The sequence below is a fragment of the Parasteatoda tepidariorum genome, chromosome 3 (assembly GCF_043381705.1).
Source record: "Parasteatoda tepidariorum isolate YZ-2023 chromosome 3, CAS_Ptep_4.0, whole genome shotgun sequence".
Classification (NCBI taxonomy): Eukaryota; Metazoa; Arthropoda; class Arachnida; order Araneae; family Theridiidae; genus Parasteatoda; species Parasteatoda tepidariorum.
The window spans coordinates 3,676,126-3,687,457 of NC_092206.1; the positions used below are offsets into that span (position 1 = coordinate 3,676,126).

At 30.0% G+C, this 11,332-nt stretch overlaps 2 protein-coding genes across 4 annotated transcripts in view; one reads left to right on the plus strand and one right to left on the minus strand.

Annotated features, from left to right (window-relative positions):
• Positions 1 to 11,332, plus strand: part of LOC107436532 (Krueppel-like factor 2) — a 192,658-nt gene that overhangs the window by 63,715 nt on the left and 117,611 nt on the right. The gene's annotated exons all lie outside the window — the stretch shown is intronic.
• LOC107436531 (dendritic arbor reduction protein 1) overlaps positions 1 to 11,332 on the minus strand; it is a 53,375-nt gene that overhangs the window by 41,066 nt on the left and 977 nt on the right. The window lies entirely within an intron of this gene.

Genomic DNA, 11,332 nt, shown 5'->3' on the forward strand with positions numbered 1-11,332 from the left:
CGATGAAATTAGATCATATATCTTGTTCTCGAAAAGCAGATTTCGATTACGTCACTTGCTGCTGAATTTAAACTACTAAAATGGTTTCCAATTTTTTTCTTTCTTCGTTTGAGCTAGACTGCGAAGACGATTGCAGTAAAAAATTCAACCAATAGAATATATTTGAGTCACCTGACTAAGGACCTACACTGTGAAAGATTTTAGTGTATCTAAACACTAAAAACCACTTTACACAATGCTGCAATGAAACAGCATTCATAACTTTTAGTTTTCAGGATGCGTAGCCAGGTTTTTCTACAAAAATTAAGCACCTTTTAAGTACCTTTTAAGCACCCAAAAAATATTTTTAATCACTTTCCAAAAAAATAATCATAATTAGGATCTGTGCAATAATATTTTTTTCCATCGTTTAAAGTTCTTAATTTGTAAATGATCAATAAAATTTCGAAACATTTTCAAAAACTTCGCATAATCAAGATAAAATAACTAGTTTCTGATAAATATTGCAGAGAAAATTGTGGAAAATGTGTTTTGCAATTAAGAACGACAATCGATACGGTAAAAAAAAAATCTCTTTTTAAAAGATAGAAAATTAAGCACTTTTTACAAACCCCAAATAAAAAAAAGCACCTTTAAGGGCTTTTAAGAAACGCAAATCAAAAATAAGCACCTTTCAGCTCTGATTTAAAAGGCACCCTGGTTTTAAATGCTTCGTTTTACCAAGAATTTTTTTTTACAGTACCTAGTTTAATATAGTAGCCACCAGTTTTGTTATTCAATAACACTAAAATGGCTGATTACAGTAAGATTTGATATACGTAAGTCAGTAAAGTTATTTTTGCATGTATCCAATATTTCTTAAAATAAAATTAGCTTGTTAATCCTACTGGCAGCACACACAAAATATAGATATGAATTCGAACAAGGCTTTAGAAAACTATTGACGAATTTAAATACCATAAAAATAATTAACTCAATTGATAGGTTAATGTACAGTATACTCTCGAAAACTTAGTTATGTCAAATAAATATTTTTCTCCTTGTCATCGTATGTCAACCTAGTGCTAATTTCAATACCTATGTCGAAGAGTTTCTTCTTGAATACCTCGTCACGTCGAATTTTTTACCGGGAGAGAAAATGAATTTTTTTCAGAAAAATGACAATGTAAGTTTATTGTAAACTAATTATTTCCTATTTAATGCCCAATTATTTTTGTCTTACTTTTAAGAATAAAATTATCATTGTTGTATTTAGACTTATAGTCAATTATCATTACATGCATATTTATTAGTAGTCATTCTCATGTTTCATAACTTCTACTTTTTAGATTAATATTTTAGAATATATTTTTCGACTTTTTAGTACGTATTTAGTTCTGAACTTCTTATCTCGAGAACTCGCTATCTCGAAGTTTTTTTAACGCCCCTTCAACTTTGAAATATCAAGAGTATACTAGACATCTTCCAAAAATTCAACATCTTCTTTCATTCGACATCTAAAATTATCTTTCGTTTTACCACTAAAAGCATTTATAATATAATTTACTTTTGTGTAATTTCTAGCATTGGATGAGACAAAATCCAACTTCTCGATAGTAAACAAAAAAATATCGATCGTCTGATTTCTTGAAAAATTAACTTTTCTTTTTTTAGAATACACCCTTTAAAATGTGTAAGAACACACGATTTGGTACTTGACGAAACACATAATTTGTACAGTTTTTCGTCATTTATTTACAACATTTCAAGTTTTATTAATCTTTATTTCAATTTTCATTAAAATACCTGATTTAAAAAACCCTCAATTTCATTATAGCTGTTTTTTAAATTAAAAAAAATTAAATATTAAAACAAAATATAATTTAACTGAAAAAATTTTAAATCTTGATTAAAATTTGAAATCCTGATTTAAAATTTAACAAATAATCTGCTAATATTAATAAGTTTAAATTCGAATCAATAAATATTTGAGATTAGTATTTATTTTTAAGTTATTTATTAATTTGAATAAATATTCATTGATATATTTAGGTAAATAAGTTTTTAACACACTTAAAAATTTATTATCGAATGATTTTACATAGAAAAAAATGGTCATAACTTCTGTTTTCCAAAGACTTTAAATGTGTTTTTTTTTCTTGTTTTCCACAAATCTGAATTTTTTGAAAGATAATATAATATTATTCGTCAACATTTGTCATTGTTTAGTTTATCTGTCTCAAAAAAGAAGAATCTTTCAAAGTTCTAAATGCTTTAGAGAAAAGCAAACACATTTAGTAACCTGGAAGACGAGCAGAATTAAATAATAAAAATCTTGTTGCTTTGCACTTAAAGATTTCTAAAAGCTATCATGCGTTGTATTTTCTAATAAATTTATTCTTTTGAATGGTAACCGTAATATAAAAAAAATTTTGAAAGCATAAAAATTAGATGTTCAATAAGTAAACAAAAGCCGAACTATTTTAAAGGATAAACTATTCGTTTATTATATAGTTCTTTTTTTTTCAGTGCATGACAGCCATGGATGGGCCCTGCTCTTTTTAAGAATTTTCAGATCTCTCTGCTTTTGACCATGGTCCTCCAATTAATCACTCTTAAAATGGCTAGATCAGTAGTCAAACCATCTGATATTTGAGAAGTTATTAAGTATTAATATTATTGTATATAGTTATTATGTATAGTTATCACGTATTCTTACAACAATGAACCGTAATTTTTTAGTCACGGTGGCTCAGGGGATAGAGCGTTCTCCTTCCAGTGAGGTGAACCGGGTTCGAATCCCAGCGACGGCTGTTCGCACCGGCATCCGGCTGCTTGCACCGACAACAGTGCCGACGTAAAATATACTCATTGGTAGACGGATCATAGAGTTCCCTTGCCGTCAGGCTAACTGTGAGAGGTTTTCGTGGTTTTTCTCTCTCTAATGCAAATACGGGTTATTTCAATCAAGAAGTCCTCCGCGAAGGAAACTTTATCCCAATACTTGATCCAGGAGTACTCTTGTCTTCTGGATCGGGTGCCAAATTACAAAGCTATGGAATTGAACATTAGAACCCAAAATTGAGTCTGCTGTTCAACGACGGTTATTAAATAAAATAAAGCGACGTGTAATTGCGAATATAAGGCAGTCTGAAGCATATCCAACTTCTGATATATGGATACCAGCTTGTATGGAAAGTAAAAGTAGCCGGTGTGCAATGCCATACCGAAATCGATTAAGGGCCGGGGTAGGTAGAGCACTGGGCCCATGTCCAAGAATTCCTGGGTTCGATCCCAGCCGGCCGAAGACTCCCCGTGTAGTAAATGGTGACTGATGCACGTTAAATCTGTCGAATCGCAAAGTCCCCCGTGTTACCATAACAAATCAATACCTCTGGGGGTACTTATCCAGGAGTTTCCTTGTCTTCTGGATTGGGTTCTAAATTGCAAGGATACGGAGTTGAACATTAGTAGTCGTAAACCCAATAATTGGGTATAATATTAAAAAAAAGCACAACTACTTCCACTTAGTAGGAATAACATTTACCATGACGTAATGCTAAATTCTATGCCACTATCCACATAAATCAATTATTAATCAAAAATCGAATATCAATTACTTTTCTTTATAATGCAATAAAATCTGGCGAGCAGCTATTTAAACGATCAAACACTTCGTTTGTTTATTTGTGGCTTGAAGTTAGGCTCGCAGAAAATGCCGTTCATGGGTTAAATTTAGTAGGAATAACACAACCTGTGACGTAGGCTATAGTATACCCAATTGGGTCCGCTCTTCAACGACGGATATAAATTATAAAGTAAAATACCGAAATAGTGCAACCTTAGTTTCCATGGCCCAATAAAACCGGAGTGGGATTAAAAATGTGTTGTTTAAAACTTAATTAAAATAGAGTCTGACGTTGGTTCATTATTGCCGGGCAATATTATGTCGATTTAAACAAAATACAGAATTGTCGAATGTTTCAAAAAGAGACGAACGATGCAATTAAATATCGACGGAGATAAGTATGCACTCGTGTTTTTCTCATTACAATTTAAATAAAGACCTCTTTAGATATTCCGTGACCGGTGACTATAACATGCAAGAATGAAGGACATAAAAGTTAAGTTTTGATGTTTTGGAAAAACGTCGTGAATAAAAATATAAAACGTCGATTCTCGTGGGACATTCCTTTATGAATATAAATTCTGGTGACAAAATTCGTAGTAAGAGAAAGTAAATTTTGAATCGAATCACGTAACGACAGTGTCACGGAAACACAAAATAGGCTCGATTTACGAAGAAAGCCCTAATGTTTGCAATTTTGTCATATTACAGAAAGCGTGGCGTCATAAATACCAATTCCCTCAATTAAGGGGACACTTTACAGAGGGAGAAGCTTTACGTGGCAAAGCCTGTTTCACCTACATAAGTATAGGTATGAGCCATTTCGACTCAGGGGATAGAGAGTTCGCCTTCCAATAAGGTGTCTAGGTTCGAATCCCAGCTGTGGCTGGTCGATGCGAATTCCGAACTCAGCTCACACCGACCACAGTGCTGAAGTTAAATATCCTCCGTGGTTGACGAATCATGGGTTAAACTCTCCTTGCCATCAGGCTAACTTTCGGGGGTTTTCGTGGTTTTCCTCTCCATGTAACACAAATGCTAGTTAATTCCCTCAAAAAATCCTCCACGAAAGCGACTTGTTACCAATACTTGATCCCGGAGTTCACTTGTCTTCTGGACTATGTTCAAAATTACAAGACTATGGAGTTGAGCAGTAGTACTCGTAAACCCGAAATTAGGTAGGCGGTTCAATTACAGTTATAAAATAAAATAAGTGTAAGTATAGAGCGCTCGTCTCACAGCCTCCCAATGACGTGACACGGGATTGAATCCCTGGTTAATTCGAATTCCACTCCCGGCTGGCACCGACCACAGCTCTGACGTAAAATATCTTCAGTGGTATAAAGACCATGGGTTAGTATCCCCTTGTGATTAGGCTAACCGTAGGAGGTTTTCGTGGTTTTCCTCTCCAAACGACGCTAATGAGGTTAGTTCCTTCAAAAAACTCCTCCACGAAGAAAAATTTCTCCCAATACTTGATCAAGGAGTTCTCTTGTCTTCTGAATAGGATTCAAAATTACAAGACTATGATCTATGGAAAAGTGGTGAGTGCAGGTCATCACAAAATATCAAATTAGGAAATTTATAAAATGTTTAAGCAATTATATTTAAAAATTAATAAATCTTTAATTAGTAAAACAAAAATTTTTGAAAAAATTACGTACTTACAAAAAAAATATTTATGATGCAAAAGAAAGGTGCATAGACACATTTGAACGATTTGCGAGTTTTCGTTTCTTTTTTTCTTAGAGAAAACAGTGCCTTCTCGAAAACAGATCGCTGTTTATTCGTCTGAATACAGAAAATTGAATCACAGGCCTTTGATACGATGAGGATAAGTTTATGTAATCATTACTTGATCAATTGATACATATACATGTTCATTAGAAATCGTTGTTTTTCAACAAAACTTTTTCTTTTTAACGTCGTTAGAATTCGACAGTTCGTCGTAAATAATTTACAAAAACTATTTAAATGGGTACTTTTAACTAATTTTGGAACAGCATTTGCGTCGGGACATTTAAAACAAGACATAGGAAAACGAAACAAACACTTGATTGAGGTTAGGTTTGAATATTTTATTTAGAAAAAAGCTAGCGGATTTTGTTACTTTTTTTTTTAGTTGATTAAAGTTATTTCAATATTTTTATTTATTTTTTGTTGTTGAAGGACATGTGTTGACTGTGAACTATATAGTTCTGAAACAGAATCTGCTTCTCTTAAATATTCATTTTCCTCCTTTATTCAAGCCAAACTGTGGCCATTCTCCTAACAAAACCAAATTCCCTGAAATTTTTGATGCGAAATTCCCAGAGTTTTATTGATTTAAATTATGGTGTTAATTTTAATTAATCTTTCCGATTACATCTATACATTTATTTGCCTTAAGACTTTAGGAAATTGTTTCATAACTAAAATTGTTCATTTCATTAATTTGACATTTGCTCGATAGGTGTGGTGCCTAAATTTTCCTGATATTAAACAAAATTATGTAAATAAATACTATATTAAATAAATTAAGAAATAGAAATTATATAATTTCTTTACTAACTATATTTTCTGGCTATATTTGTTAACTTTTGTTCGATATGTATGGTGATTAAAATTTGCTGATATTAAACAAAATTATGCAAATAACTATTGTATTAAATAAATTGAGAATTATAAATTATATAATTTCAATACTAATACTGTCTTTTGACCGATATGTATGGTACCTAAAATTTCCTGATATTAAACAAAATTATGCAAACTAATGCTGTATTAAACAAATAACGAAATAGAAATTATATAATTTCAATATTAACTGTATTCATTACTTTCAATACTTTTAACTAACTTTTTAAAATCAAGATTGATGTAAATTTATTTCAAAAAAGTTAATTATCTTAATATTTTAAGAAACTTAATTTTATTTTAAAATATGTTTACTGTCTTAATGTCTTAAAAAACTTTAAGAAAATTAAAAAAAATTGTTTATCAACTTAGTGTTAAATTTTATTTTCATTTAAAAATATTTAAAATTTATTATTATTTATTATCTTAATATTTTAAGAATCTTATTTTTTTAAAAATATTTATTGTCTTTAATGCTTTAAGAAACTGAATTTTTATTTAAATGCTCACTACTTTAATTTTTTAAGTAACTTAATTTATTTTAAAATATGTTTATTGTTTTAATGTTTTAAGAAACTTAATTTTAAAAATATTTATGTGAAAGAAACCGCTTAAAAAATTACTAAATAAAACTATATAATAAAGTAGTACAGATGATAACAAAAATGAATATTGCAACTGAATAAGTTTTTATACGATATGATTTGTTACTTAAAACAATTTTAATGTAGATTGAAACACTCTGAAATAAAAATTGTGTGTGATCGTTCTTGTTACAACTGACCTCTTAACTAACATTAAATAATTAATAAAGTCTTTTTTATAAAAAAAATGTTTTGGAAGTCTGATGCTTCTTATGCTTTTATTCTATCGTTGATGTCGAGTATAATCTTGTACGAGAAATATTTATGGAAAAAAAAAAGCATTATTCCGAACTAAATAATTAGCTTTCTAAATACTTATAAACACTGTAAAAAATTTTGGATCAATCAAAACTCTGATAACCCATAAGTTTTACAGTAATATTTACTGTGAAATTTCTGTAATAAAATAAATATAACTGTAAAAATTACAGTATAACATTTCACAGTAAAAATGGGTTTCGCTGTAAAATGGATGTTACGGTGGGTGCACTGAAGGTGCTTGTACTTTTTACCTTAATTAGGATCAAAATTTTTTACAGTGAAGATTTCAGTTCTATGTGATTTCTAATTTTCTAATGGAAGTGAATTGGAACATATTGAATCGCTCAAAAAACATATTTAATTAAGATGTTTAAATCAAAATCTTATTGACGGGCAATGGAAAGGCACATAAACTATACAGAATTGCATCTCTTATTAATAAATAAACTCTGTTACCAAAATATTTATCGACTACCGCTTTCATAGATTAAGAAACTTTGTTTGGATTTCAAGTAAACTATATTTTTGGATGCATTATTACTGTCTAGAAATTATTATTCATAAATCCTTTTTTTTAAATTTTAATTCCTACTTTTTTAATTCCTACTCTTTTTTATTCATCCACTCAAGATCAAATACATTTTTTTAAAACTATCGATGACACTTGATGTTAATACAGTTTTTTCAAATATTAATTCATTCATTAAGAAAGGAATGAGCGAAAAACGGAATGGAATTTTTCTGATGGGTTAAGCGTTGGTCATTGTTTTAAATTTTACTATAAGCCGTTCAGTTTTTTCGCATATTATAAAATAACACCAATGATTTCTAACTTATAGCTCTATTTGAACAAAGAAAAAAATGTATTGCGCACATTTAATTATTTTATGTTCGCTGTGACAGATAAATTCAATAAAGAACATTACGTGGTAGCACGTGTCGTCCACGTCACCAAATTTATACTTCTATAGTTATCTGATACTACGCGCCTTTTTTTTCCTCCCCCCCCCCAATTCCTCCTATAAGTTTCACAATCTTATACATATTTATATATCTTGTTCAAATTTACAATGACTCAATAAAATATTTTTCATTCAACTATTGAAGCTCAAGTACATTTTTTAAAATTTGTAGAGCAGTGTTTCCCAAAGTGTGGCACGCGTACCCCCAGGGGTACGGGAACAGTTTAGTGGGGGTACGCGTTCTAATGCGAAATATCTTGCAACAAACGAAAATTTCATTTAAAAACAAAGCTAGCCATGAAAATTTACGATTGCGTATTTTCCTTTTGGCTAGTTTTGCAGAGTTAACAGTTAATAATTAGTGGTGTCAACAGCCAGTTGTGATTTTTTACTTTCGTGCAATTTTTTTATAGTAAAAAATACATTAATTTTTTTATGAGTGGTACGCAGCGTTACGAAAAATTTAGAAAGGGTACACAAAAGTCATGCGTTAGGGAAACACTGTTGTAGAGGATGATTACTTCATTTTAATTAAGTTATTTCAAATGCTAATTCATTAATTAAATTTAATTAATTTCAGTTTTCTGTAAGAGAAAAAAGTTTCTAATCATTTAATAAAAAGTAACTAAAATAAAATTTTTCGTTGTTCGCCTAAGTAGGGATTGACTTTTAAAAAAATGTAAATTAGTTTTTTTTATTTTTTATTTATTTCTTTAAGAGACGCTAAATTTAAATCTGCATAACACTCCTTATTACTGATGCTGTGAAGCTTTGTTGATATTTCTCTGAAATCATCAACTGGGACATTTTAAATAAAGCGTTTCATTCGATAACTAAATAAATACGGTGATCAATACTGATGATGTACTTAAATACTTATAACTAAGTTGTAAGCTTTTGCAACATTTATTAAATCTATTACACTCAAAAGAATAATCTTTGTAAGCATTGAAATGAATCAATTATTTTATTTAAATCATATAATTAATCAAATAAATAATTTTAACAGCATGCACTAAGATTTCCCCCCCAAAATCCGGAGTAAATCATTCAATACCGAATTTCTGAAGCTCAGAAGCAAATAATCACTACAAATAATCACATGCAACGTTACGCAGCGATCTACATTAGTGTAACATTGTTTGAACATAATTTATAACACAATTAAAATGTAGTAGCCAATATTAACGACAACACGTTATGTCACGTTTTCGCCTTTTCTTTTTATGTATATATACAACTTGAACTTCTTGTTCTGGTTTGTTGTTTTCAGTATTTCCAACAAAGCGGCCTTGTTATACGCGATCTTTCTTTTTCCAAGTCTTCTATTTATTTTTTACTGTTTTTTTTATTTTTATATTTTACGTAATTTGAAAATTGTTCCAATTCCATCGGTCTAAGTAGATCTTTATTATCAAGAACTGAATTGATCCTGCATAACAAAAATTAGCTATTCTAAATTCTTCATAAATTGATCAAGGAAAAAAATATTTATATATATATATTTTTAAGGAAATGTTCTTATACTATTATGCATTAAAATTTCACTGAAGATGTCAATTAGTGCTAATCTGACCTTTTTGTTAGTTGAACAAATCGGAAAACTATTTTTATGAAGCATAGAAAAAATAAAATGTAGAAATGTAGCATTTCCTAATTGCATCTCAGACAAAATTGTCTAAGCACTTCAGGAAATGTTTATGGCACAACTTGAAAGATCGCGCTTTTTAAAATCATGCGAAATGCGGGTCGACTAAAATGAATTACTAACTTCTTTCTGGTTTTGATATGAGAGATTTTCAAATCATTCACTATTTATATTAAAATTCAATTCGATATTGAAATCGTTCAATGGTTATCATGAATCCAATATTTATATACAAATGCGTTTTTATGGTGGTGTTACTGAAAAAGCATTTAACTTCAAGTGCTCATTTCGGTTAATGCAAATTTTGAGTGGGTAAAAAAGGATACCTTTTCAAAAAGCTTCAAGTGTGATCAAAGCCAACAGTTTTTCTATGTAAAATCTTCCAACAAAAAAAAGAAAAGTTAGATTTAAAAATTTTTTAAATTTTTACATTCATTTTGATTGGTAATCTATAAGAAATATATGAATAATATGTCTATAAGACAAGAAAAAACTTTTTTAGAAAAACCTCGTTCTCCTTTTAAAAAGTGACTACTTGCACCCGCAAGTAGTCAACTTGTACAAATTCCAAACCTGTTCTTTCTTTAGTATTTGTTTCAGTTAAAAATAAAAAATCTTATTAACAAGAAGACAGAGACATCAACTTCTAAGTTTTTCTTAGGGAGGAAAAAGTTAGTAGTGTCAGAGAATTGAAAAAATTTTAAATTTCTTTTTTACGATTTCTGCAGAACTTTAAGCAATGTCAATTAATTATCTACCATTTTATGTTCAGAGTGCTTAGGGGTTATATGGCAACAGGTCGCATAAGAATTAAACTGTAGTTTACGATAAATATTAGTCATTTTCAATAAAAAAAAAATCTTTTATTTAATAAATTTAAGTAAAAGAAAACAATTTTTTCGTAATAGATTTGAGACAAATATGTTCTGTTCATAAAATGGAAACATTCACGACAGTTTTTTTTAAAAATTTTATTACCGACTTTGAGCCAATCCAATTTTGAGTTGACGACTGTCAACTCCCCTTAGTCGTGTAATTTTGAATCCAACCTTAGAAAACAGGGAAAATCCTGGATCAAGAATTGGAACAAACTAGCTTTGGCGGGAGGACTTTTTGGAAGAACCCACAATTGCGTTACATGGAGAGGAAAACCACGAAAATCTAGTGCTAGCCTGATGAAAAGTGTGTCCTAACCTATGATTCATCTACCACTGAGGATATTTTACACCAACACTGTGACTGGTGAGCAGAATTCATATCAACCAGCTGCGAACTACCAGTTATTCGTATCGAACCTGAGTCAACTCATTGGGAGGCGAGCGCTCTATCCTCTGAGCCACCGCGACTCAGAGGATGCATGGAGACAGGGGAAACATCTGTCGTGAATGTCTCCATTTTATAACCCTTACGTTTTCACTAAGGATTTTACCATTTAATTAACACTCATTATAAGGAAATGCGGGCTGTTAATTACTACTCACAATTTATTTATTTGGAGAAGTAATATGTAATTACAATTTAACGTATGGATGGATGTTTAGAGTATATATTTACTTATTTTAAAGTATATATTGTTTATTGAAATGTATATTTA